General features: G+C 44.2%; 1 long non-coding RNA gene across 1 annotated transcript in view; it reads left to right on the plus strand.

Annotated features, from left to right (window-relative positions):
* Positions 1-1,197, plus strand: part of LOC138672928 (uncharacterized) — a 4,580-nt gene extending 3,383 nt beyond the window's left edge. Inside the window, exon 2 of the long non-coding RNA XR_011319791.1 lies at positions 1-1,197. This exon is cut by the window's left edge and continues 1,146 nt beyond it. This is a non-coding gene — a long non-coding RNA (uncharacterized lncRNA).
* The last annotated feature ends 8,895 nt before the right edge of the window (positions 1,198-10,092 follow it).

Raw genomic sequence — 10,092 nt, forward strand, 5'->3', positions numbered from 1 at the left:
AGACAGGACTGCTCTGTTGTGGGTATACCTTGGCGATTGGTGGAGCAGCTTAACATACTTTTTTTTGCAAAAAAAACGTGTTAACTAAATACCCTGTATTTTTTTCATTTTATGACTAGCACTTCCTTATTTACTGTGACTTTTTTACAACAGAGTATTTTTTTAACTCTCTGTGCGCTTTTGTGTTTTTGAGTGCTGACTAGGACCTGAGAACAGAGGACCAATAGGAGCAGCAGACCTGGGGTGGAGGCGGAGTTATCTGCAGCGCTGCCAGCCTGTCAAGATACTATCAGGTTAGCAGCGCTCCAGCCCTCACCGTGCGCTCGCAGTGAAACTCTGCTATTGGCTGCTGTGCAGCATGCGTGCTGCAGACTCTCCAGCTGAGCAGAGACCAGGCAGCAGCGCGTCGCCATGTCTGGACTGCAGAGGGCCGCGGCTCTGGATGAGTGGGTGGGCTCCTCCTGCATCATGTTACAAGGCCCGGGGCGACGCTGCAGCTTGCGCTCCTGCCTCCTCCTGTACTCTGAAACATCAGAGAGCCGCGGCCGCTTATTGCTAATGACTAAAGCGGCAGCAGCTCTGACTGGGCCCGGGGCGATAGCCCCCTTTGCCCCTTAATAGATACGCTACTGTACGGTACGTAACATTTTGCTCTGTTTTATAGCTACCATATTGCTATAGCAAATTACACTTCTCTAGGTACAGTGTGTCTGGTGGTTTATTCTCTTCCTGAGCTCAATTCATAGTTCTGACTACTGATCACAAACCTAAGTATTTTTCATCAATTGATAGAGCTTGATTTAGTGTTTTCCGAAATAGTTGACAAATCTCCAAGGTTCCACAAAAGTCTGCAGTAAAGCAGCGGTGATTTTGAGTGTTTTTTGCAGTGTGAGCCCTGGTGTGCAGAGGGTAAAGGCACGTTTAGAAGGCAGGACTGAATCGAGCTTGCAAAGATCTTATCCATGTGGTGTGACTTGATTATGGAATAAAATGTGATCTACAAAAGCGGCGTTCTTATGCTTTAAAAAATATATTGCTGCTCATAGTGCAGCACACTTTCTGTTTTTGAATGTGTTATGTTACATTACTTTTCGTTGTGATTTGTATTTATTGTTACAGGCTTATCTGAAAACCTTTCAGCAGATTTCCCACTATTTATATTTCAAGTTGTCCACAATAAAGATCATTACCAATCTTGGTATTTGTCCTGACCCTTGAATTTTAAATTACTTTTTTATTATGTAAAGTTCTCTATTCTATATTTCACCATAAATGTAAGGGTTTTTTTTTTGGTTTTTTTTTAGTTTTGCAATATTTGGAAAGTTATTCTTTCTGCAAATTGCTCAAACTATAGATGATATTGTGTGATCTAGGCAGTTTGTACATAATGTTATACATTGAATCATACATATGCAAACAGTGTCTTCACTCCCCATAACAAATCAGGATTATAAGCAACATTTACAAACTTTCTGTTGTTCGCAATAAACCAAGAACAATTTACATAGTTATATCTGATGTAATATAAAAAGTGACCTTTCCATGTTAAACACATTGGGCCCATTTCATCATTGCATTTTCGACTTTTTTTTGTGAACACCTTTCTGACTTCTTGTTTCACAACAAATTCATCAAACTCTTTGCCTCTTTTTTTTTAAGTTATCTTTAGTTGTTTTGTTAACTAATGCTGTGCATTATACTGCATGGATGACTATGAGCTGTTCATTATACTACATGGATGACTATACCACATCGAAGATATCACTTAATGAAATATTCCAGTTGCATACACTATATGGAGGACTATGAGCTGTGCAATATACTACATGGAGGGCGATGGGCTGTGCATTATACTACATGGATGACGATGGGCTGTGCATTATACTACTAGGAGGACGATGGGCTGTGCATTATTCTACGTGGATGACGATGGGCTGTGCATTATACTACATGGAGGACGATGGGCTGTGCATTATACTATGTGGATGACGATGGGCTGTGTATTATCAACTGCTCAAAAAAATAAAGGGGACACTAAAATACTAAAATCCTAGATATCACTGCGTGAAATATTCCAGTTGCATACACTGTGGAGGACTATGGGCTGTGCACTATACTATTTGTGCCACGGGTGTGACAGACAGTCATTCTGGATCTGACTGTACAAGGTCACTGTGCCTGCATCTACAAGCACATTCTGGATCTTGCATCTCTGCTGTGGAGTGATATCCTCCCTGTAGGACCTAGCGGTGAGCTCCACCGTCTGCTGCTAATTAGCACACCCTTGCTGCAAGCTTAAATGCCTTTAGTTGCTTCAGGAAGGCATAGGTGATAGCTCTATTTACCCCTGTTGGAAGTGCTAGAAGTATTAGCTTCTTCTTGGAGCCTCTTGGAGGATTTCTGGCGTGAGCTCGCTTGTCGTCTCATGCTTAGTGTATTCCCACATTTGTCTTCCTGCTTTGTTTTTAGTTTTAGTGGGGGCTGAATAGTGCACACACCATCCCCTCACTATCCAGGACCTATCGCTAGGAGCAGATAGGGATTAGGTACCTTCTCGGCGATAGGTGCGGAACCTATTTGGGACGTATGGGCAGACAAGGTGTTATCAGATCTGCCTAGGGGGTCTCCACTCCCCCTTTTTCTACTGTTTTGGGCTTTCCCACCCTCTTCCCATTGTGCACCTAGCTTCTCCCTCACCCAGTGTGACAATATGGAGGACTATGGGCTGTGCATTATACTATATGGAGAACTATGGGCTGTTCATTATACTATAGGGAGGACTATGGGCTGTGAACAGGGGCGTATTATAATAGGGTCAATCTGGGCGGTAGCCCAGGGCCCAGTGGTGTGGGGGGGCTGTGGGCTACCGCTCAGATTGCCCGCCGCCATCAGGGCATTACTGCCCTGACTGGCGTATGGGCCCGGTGGGCAGAGGGGGCCCGCATTTCATCTGCTCACTGGGCCCCTACGAGCGCTGCGGCAGTTAAACGCTATTGATGTGCGGGCGCGCGCCCGCACGTCAATAGTTAACAGCCACCAGCCAATCGGAGGCTGACAGCCGCAGCGCGCACGTCACCGGCGTCTGATGTCATTGTCAGTCGCCGGCGAGTGCGTGCTTCAGCTGCGAGGAGAGAGCTTGGCCGAAGGAGCGCGGACAGGTGAGGAGAATTTTTTTTTTTTTTTATTGCAAACGGCAATCTGGGGGGCCCGGGCCAGTATGCTGGATACTTGGGGCAGAGATGCTGGACACACTGGAGCAATGTGCTGGAGACACTGGAGCAGGTTGCTGGACACACAGGGGGCAATATGCTGGACACACTGGGGGCTGAATGCTGGCCACACTGGGGGCAATATGCTGGAGACACTGGGGCCGATTGCTGGACACTCTGGGGGCAATAGGCTGGACACTGGGGGCAGGATCCTGGACACACTGGGGGCAATATGCTGGAGACGCTGGGGCAAATTGCTGGAGACACTGGGGCAGAATGCTGACACTCTGGGGGCAATATGCTGGAGACACTGGGGCAGAATGCTGGACAAACGGGGCAATATGCTGGACACACTGGGGCAATATGCTCGAGACACTGGGGCAGGATACTGGACAAACTGGGGTCAATATGATGGAGACATTGGGGCAATATGCTGGACACTGGGGGCAGGATGTTGGACACACTGGGGGCAATATGCTGGACACACGGGGCAGGATGCTGGACACTGGGGGCAATATGATGGAGACACTGGGGGCAATATGCTGGACACACTGGGGGCAGGATGCTGGACACACTGGGGCAGGATGCTGGACACACTGGGGCAATATGCTGGAGACACTGGGGCCGGATACTGGACAAACTGGGGGCAATATGCTGAACACACTGGGGGCAATATGATGGAGACACTGGGGCAGATTGCTGGACACTGGGGGCAATATGATGGAGACATTGGGGCAGATTGCTGGACACTGGGGGCAATATGATGGACACACTGGGGGCAGGATGCTGGACACACTGGGGGCAATATGCTGGAGACACTGGGGCAGATTGCTATACACAATGGGGGCAATATGCTGGAGACACTGGGGCAGATTGCTGGACACACGGGGCAATATGCTGGAGACACTGGGGCAGATTGCTGGACACACTGGGGGCAATATGTTGGAGACACTGGGGGCAGAGATGCTGGACACACTGGGGGCCGGACTGGAGACAGATGGGGCAGGATTGGAGACATGGGCAGAATGTAGATACGGGGCATGATTGGAGACACGGGCAGAATGAAAGACATGAGGCAGGATTGAAGACAGATCGTGCAGGATCATGGGGCAGGATGGATACGATGGAGACTGATGGAGCAGGAAGGGGAGATCATATGGGGCAGAATGGATACTCATTAGGGCAGGATGGGAGAACATATAGCTGGAGCCAGGAATGAGATACACAGGGCCAGGATGGGGGATATTATTATTACCATAGGGGCTAATTAAGGGATATTATTACTGCAGTGATGTATTTATTTTATTTTTTGAGGACACTTTTAAATGGGGGGGCGGTCCTGTTACTGTGTAGAGTGACACTATGTTGCCTCTTTTTCTTCATGTGGTGTAATGTAGAAGTTGGGAAAAATTAAGTAATGTGTTCTGCAAGCGGAGCTGGAGATGACTGTGTTATTTCCATCAGAGACAAGTCCTGGCTGGATGAAGTGATGGCGGTCTGTGCTGGATAAAAGATGAAGGACTTCACCTAGAGACGTCACTGGTGAGTCAGTGTTACCTATACACTGACACTAAGCACTGTATACTATATACAGAGGTCCTGTGTACAATGTCACCAGTGATCACTGTATTACCTCTACACAGACACTGCATACTAAGTACAGATCTCCTGTGAATACTGGCACTTATGGTGATAGTATTGTTTGGGTTTTTTTTGTTTGTTTTTTCTTCCTAACTGAAGGGTAAATTGACTATATCAATGGATGTTTGACAGGTTATAGTTTCACACAGCAACTATTTTTCTGGAATAATCTGGTTTAGGTATATGATGACCCCGTCGCATGACCCCGTCTTATGACTGGGGGGCCCACAGTGTCTGAACAGCCCGGGGCCCTGGCTACCCTTAATTCACCCCTGGTTGTGAATTATACTATATGGAGGACTGGGCTGTGCATTATCCTGCATGGATGACTATTTGGAGTGCATTATACTATATGGAGGACTATGGGGAGTGCATTATACTGTACGGAGGACTATGAGGAATGCATTATACTGTATGGAAGACTATGGGCTCTTCATTATATTAAGGACTATGGTGAGTGCATTACACTGCTGCTATGGGGCCCCAGTATTTCTATGTTCACCCCTGGTGTGTATAATGGTTAATTTTTTCATTACATACATTCATACATTAAAGAAAGTTTTCAGACCTAATTATCTTTTTCATCTGCCCATTTTCCTTTTTGTAATTTTAAAAATGTAGAAGATGAAAATATTTTTTTTTCTTGGCTAAATACAAATGAAACGTTTCATCCTTAACTTTAGCCCTGCCAGACATCCCGCCCCGCAGTGTGAATAAATCAGAAGACACTGTGGGGCGGGATGTCTGGCAGGGCGGCCGCACAGGCGCAGTCAGCTAGACTGCAAATGAGAACAGAGGACGGGCAGCGCTCACTGCTCATGCCCAAGGCATGAGAAAAGAGCGCAGGCGCCGACTCAGTTGAAAGCGACGCCCGGCGTGCACAGGCCCGGAGTGACGGCTGTGCTGCGTCTGATTAGCAAGGAAAGACCCGCCTCCGGGAACATTTCAGGGTAAGAGGGGGCACATTTTATAAGTGATTATTTCAGCGTGTGCAGGCATCATACCTAAAAGAGCCACCTTGTCAGAATGCAACATTTGTGCTGCACGAGGTGGCTCTCTTAGTTACAAATGCCTGAGGGGGGTGACCGGTTCCCTTTAACTAAATCACTTGAACCCTTTGTTTCCAACTTATCAGCCACAAGGACTGACTATTTACCTGCTACCTAGTACTGTATATTCCACCCCTTCACCGGCGCCATTTTCACAAAATAACAAATGTTATCCACGTCTCTAGCTTCATTCTTAGACTCATCAGTATATGTGGCATGCGGACCATTATTTCCTGGGCGGCTATGATCCCACTTGGGAATGAAAAGAGAGTCGTGTTGAAAGTTCTAAAATGAAGAATCCCCATCGAACTCCAGATCGAAGAGGACCAGATAAGTACAACTTTATGGATGAGATGAGGACCAGATAAGTACAACTTTATGGATGAGATGAGGACCAGATAAGTATAACTTTAGGGATGAGGAGAGGACCAGATAAGTATAACTTTAGGGATGAGGAGAGGACCAGATAAGTATAACTTTAGGGATGAGGAGAGGACCAGATAAGTATAACTTTAGGGATGAGGAGAGGACCAGATAAGTATAACTTTAGGGATGAGGAGAGGACCAGATAAGTATAACTTTATGGATGAGGAGAGGACCAGATAAGTATAACTTTAGGGATGAGGAGAGGACCAGATAAGTACAACTTTAGGGATGAGGATTGGACTATATCTTTTTTTTTCCCACCTGCTCCAAGCCCTAACCCCATCAGACCCTCAACTGTTCTACACCTAATTTCACCATCCTGCAATTGGCATCCAAACAGCCTGCTCTATCTTGCTCGTGGGAACTCTATGACCATTTGATAATTCAGAATGTCTGCTAATCCAACACTTATCCAGTCTTATTGATGCTGGACTAAAGTAATTTTAACTGCCACTATGGTGCCGTTTTCCTACTCTTCAGTAGATCTAGGCTACAGATGCATATACCTTGATAATGTGCTGGTGGTCTCCTCACTTGCTCACATAGATGTGAAGTCTGTTCCACTTGCTGTGATGAGCTCGTGAAATTGCAGCTAAACCCCACACATGAGACAGACTGTGGGACTTTAACATTGTCGATTAATGTTTTGATATCTGCTAAGCCCCTTCTAAAAGACACTTAATATTTTATTTCTGTGCTATGTACAGCTCTAACCTGGCTCTGTAAAGTTATGGTGGGATTAGGTAATGTAAGTAAATCCACAGCTCCATCTCTCTCACAATCATCTGGAAATTAGGGGCTGGATTAAAGTAATGTTCATGAAGATTAGTTGGTATTACAGATGATTGTGATATTCACTGGTATTGCAGGATTGCAGCTCATAACATGAAGTTCCTCAAGAATCAACTGAAATATAATACTATCGAAAATTAAAATAAGAGCTAAGCTGATGGCGGACAGGAAGATTGTCTATAACTAATGTAATACACAATACAAAGGTCTAATAGTCTCACGATAGAAGATAAGGCAGAAAACCTTGATTTATCATGTTAAGATTAGGGGATTTTAGACCTAAATATTATTGTGTATTTGTCATTTAGGATATATTATGGTAAAACAATCGTCAGGATGAATATGCTGGAAATGCTGGGCATTATTTAGTAAAGCAGGTGTAGACCTGCTCAGCGTATTTCTGCCAAAAGTCACCTTCTTGAATTCTATTGTGTGTTTTCCAGAAGTATATACACCTGTAACGCTGGATATCGGCTGGAGTGGTCAGTCCACTAGACAACCTCTTCGATCCTTGGCCCATATTTTCACTCCTCTACCTGCCAGGGGAGATTCTTGCACAGGGGGCTCCTACATGGGATTTCACCACCTACTCGCAAAGGGGATCAAACCAACTAGAACTGGACTCCTCACTTCAAAAGTGCCATTTCACCTGCTATAGTCGCCGCTGGAGCAGACCTGAAGGCACCCTGATTTCCAAGTGGCAGATAAATGGAAAACAGCAGAATAAACATAATAGATGAGGGCAGTTTAAGCAATTGAATAAGTAGATCACTTTTCATTTTAGGTGAAGATAATCTTTATAGCAATCAAATTGTTACTTCTTACCTCCTGCATTTAGAGGCCCACCTTTTAGGAGACCCTTCCCTATTATGCATTATGAGGGAATGGCATAAAAAATTATAGTTATTGTGTGTGCATACATGTTTGTATATTGACCAAGAACGTATTTTGTGCCCATGACTAATCCAATATTATAGTTGTCCTATCCTTGTTTTATTGCGTTTTGTTTTGTGCATTAGGTGCTGTGGCCTCCCGTGAGGTTCACATTTATTCCCCAATCTTTCCCAGACATTTTAATTAGAACTAAGCCAGATCCAATATTTTCCTACTTTATTTGATGCCAGGATGGCACAAGGAGAGGTATATTTAAAGATGTAGTGTCCACCTGTTGGGGTCACCTTGTCGCTGGCGGGTGGGCTTATACACTTGTTACATGTACAGCAATAGAATTCATGGACTCATTAATCGCAGTGTGCTGATGCAGTGTGTGTATATACAGTATGTTTATATAAAGTGAAGACGTCCCGTATCCCTTCCAAAATACCTTCAATATAAAAACATAATTTATTAGTATAGGTGAAAAAAAAGTCACTTTCTGAGAATGTTTTCTGTTAAGCTACTTTTTAATCTATATTAATAAATGTTGTTTTTACATTGGACATATTTTGGATGTGACACTGGACTTTTTCACTTTATTTTGATGTCTCCTGCTTGCTACCAACATGAAGCCGTGATCCATGCTCCGACCATAATGGGGAGTATACTGTATTTTGTTTGGATTTACTACCTTGGATGAGCTAAAGATTTTTCACTTTTTTTTTTAAGATGTGTAGATGCTCGTATGTCGGCTGCAGCGTTTTTGCTCACCTGCTGATTAATTTATTACTATACGTTTGAGGGCCCTTTTTTTCATTTTTTTTTTGTTTTATAATGAGGATATTTCACTGTGACATGTAAGATCAGAAATGTTCACTATGAATAGCTGACTCGTTTCTGCTCACCTGGGCCCTTAGTCATGGGTCCATGATATCAGAGGCATGTCACCCGATCACGGCTAGAGTTCCTTATCTTGGATATGGTTTTATGTTGTATATGGATAAATAAAAAAGAGCAACATAGAAATGCCGAAACTGCTACGATGCTGGAAACTTAATTTTTGGCGTGCTTACGCCAGTTACTTGCATGGATGGAATACAAAGTGGGGAGCCAACCACCTCATGGTTGTCTCTATGATTGGGCAGAGAGCTCTATTACTGAGCCTCCTGGTCTGGTAATGATTGTATGATATAGGGGGCGCAAATCTTCCAACAATGCAGAAAAATTCACAATCATCCGCAAATTCTTGAGTGCTAATAAGCACCAGACCCCCAATAGCCCATGCCCCCTAATAGCCATGGGAACCCCCAATAACAGTGATAGCAACCATCTAGTGAACGGAGTACCCTGTGGACTTCAATTATGGCAGATACTTTGCACACCACAGTGCCCCTTACTGACCTCAGGCTGTCTCTGGTACTGCAGCTCAGCCCCATTTATTGAACAGGACCCAGTTGCTATACCAGTCACAGCCTATGGATAAGAGTGGTGCTGTCTCTTGAAGAAAGCACCTCTTTGAGCTCTACTAGGCATAACTGCAGTTCCTCTGCCCATCTCTGTGTATAGATCAAAGCCTGATGTGACATTGGTATGACTTCATGATACAGGTAAAGAAGTTGCACACACTAATCTATTAGTTTATTTTTTTCAAACTCATTCTACATTCTACTAAATTAATGAACTAACAGTAATATACATACTTTTTATCATACATTTTTTCTTTTTTTTACAATTTTATCCACAAATGTATTCATAAACAGCAGGATAGCCTTCATCTGATAACATGATTGAGAGGTTATCTCAGGTTTCTATCAAGGTTCATCATTACCATTTAATCTTATAAATGTATATCATATGGATTGTCCAGTAAGAACAAGCCTTTACAGAAATGGTACAGTAATCATCTACGAGTGTTCCCCAACTCCAGTCCTCAAGAGCCACCAGCATGTCGTGTTTTCAGGATTTCCTTAATATGGCCCAGGTGATGGAATTGTTGCCTGTCTAGATGATGGAATTCTCACCTGGGCAATACTAAGGAAATCCTGAAAACATGACCCGTTGGTGGCTCTTGAGGACCGAACTTGGGGAACACTGATCTA

Source organism: Ranitomeya imitator, chromosome 3 (genome assembly GCF_032444005.1).
Source record: "Ranitomeya imitator isolate aRanImi1 chromosome 3, aRanImi1.pri, whole genome shotgun sequence".
NCBI lineage: Eukaryota > Metazoa > Chordata > Amphibia > Anura > Dendrobatidae > Ranitomeya > Ranitomeya imitator.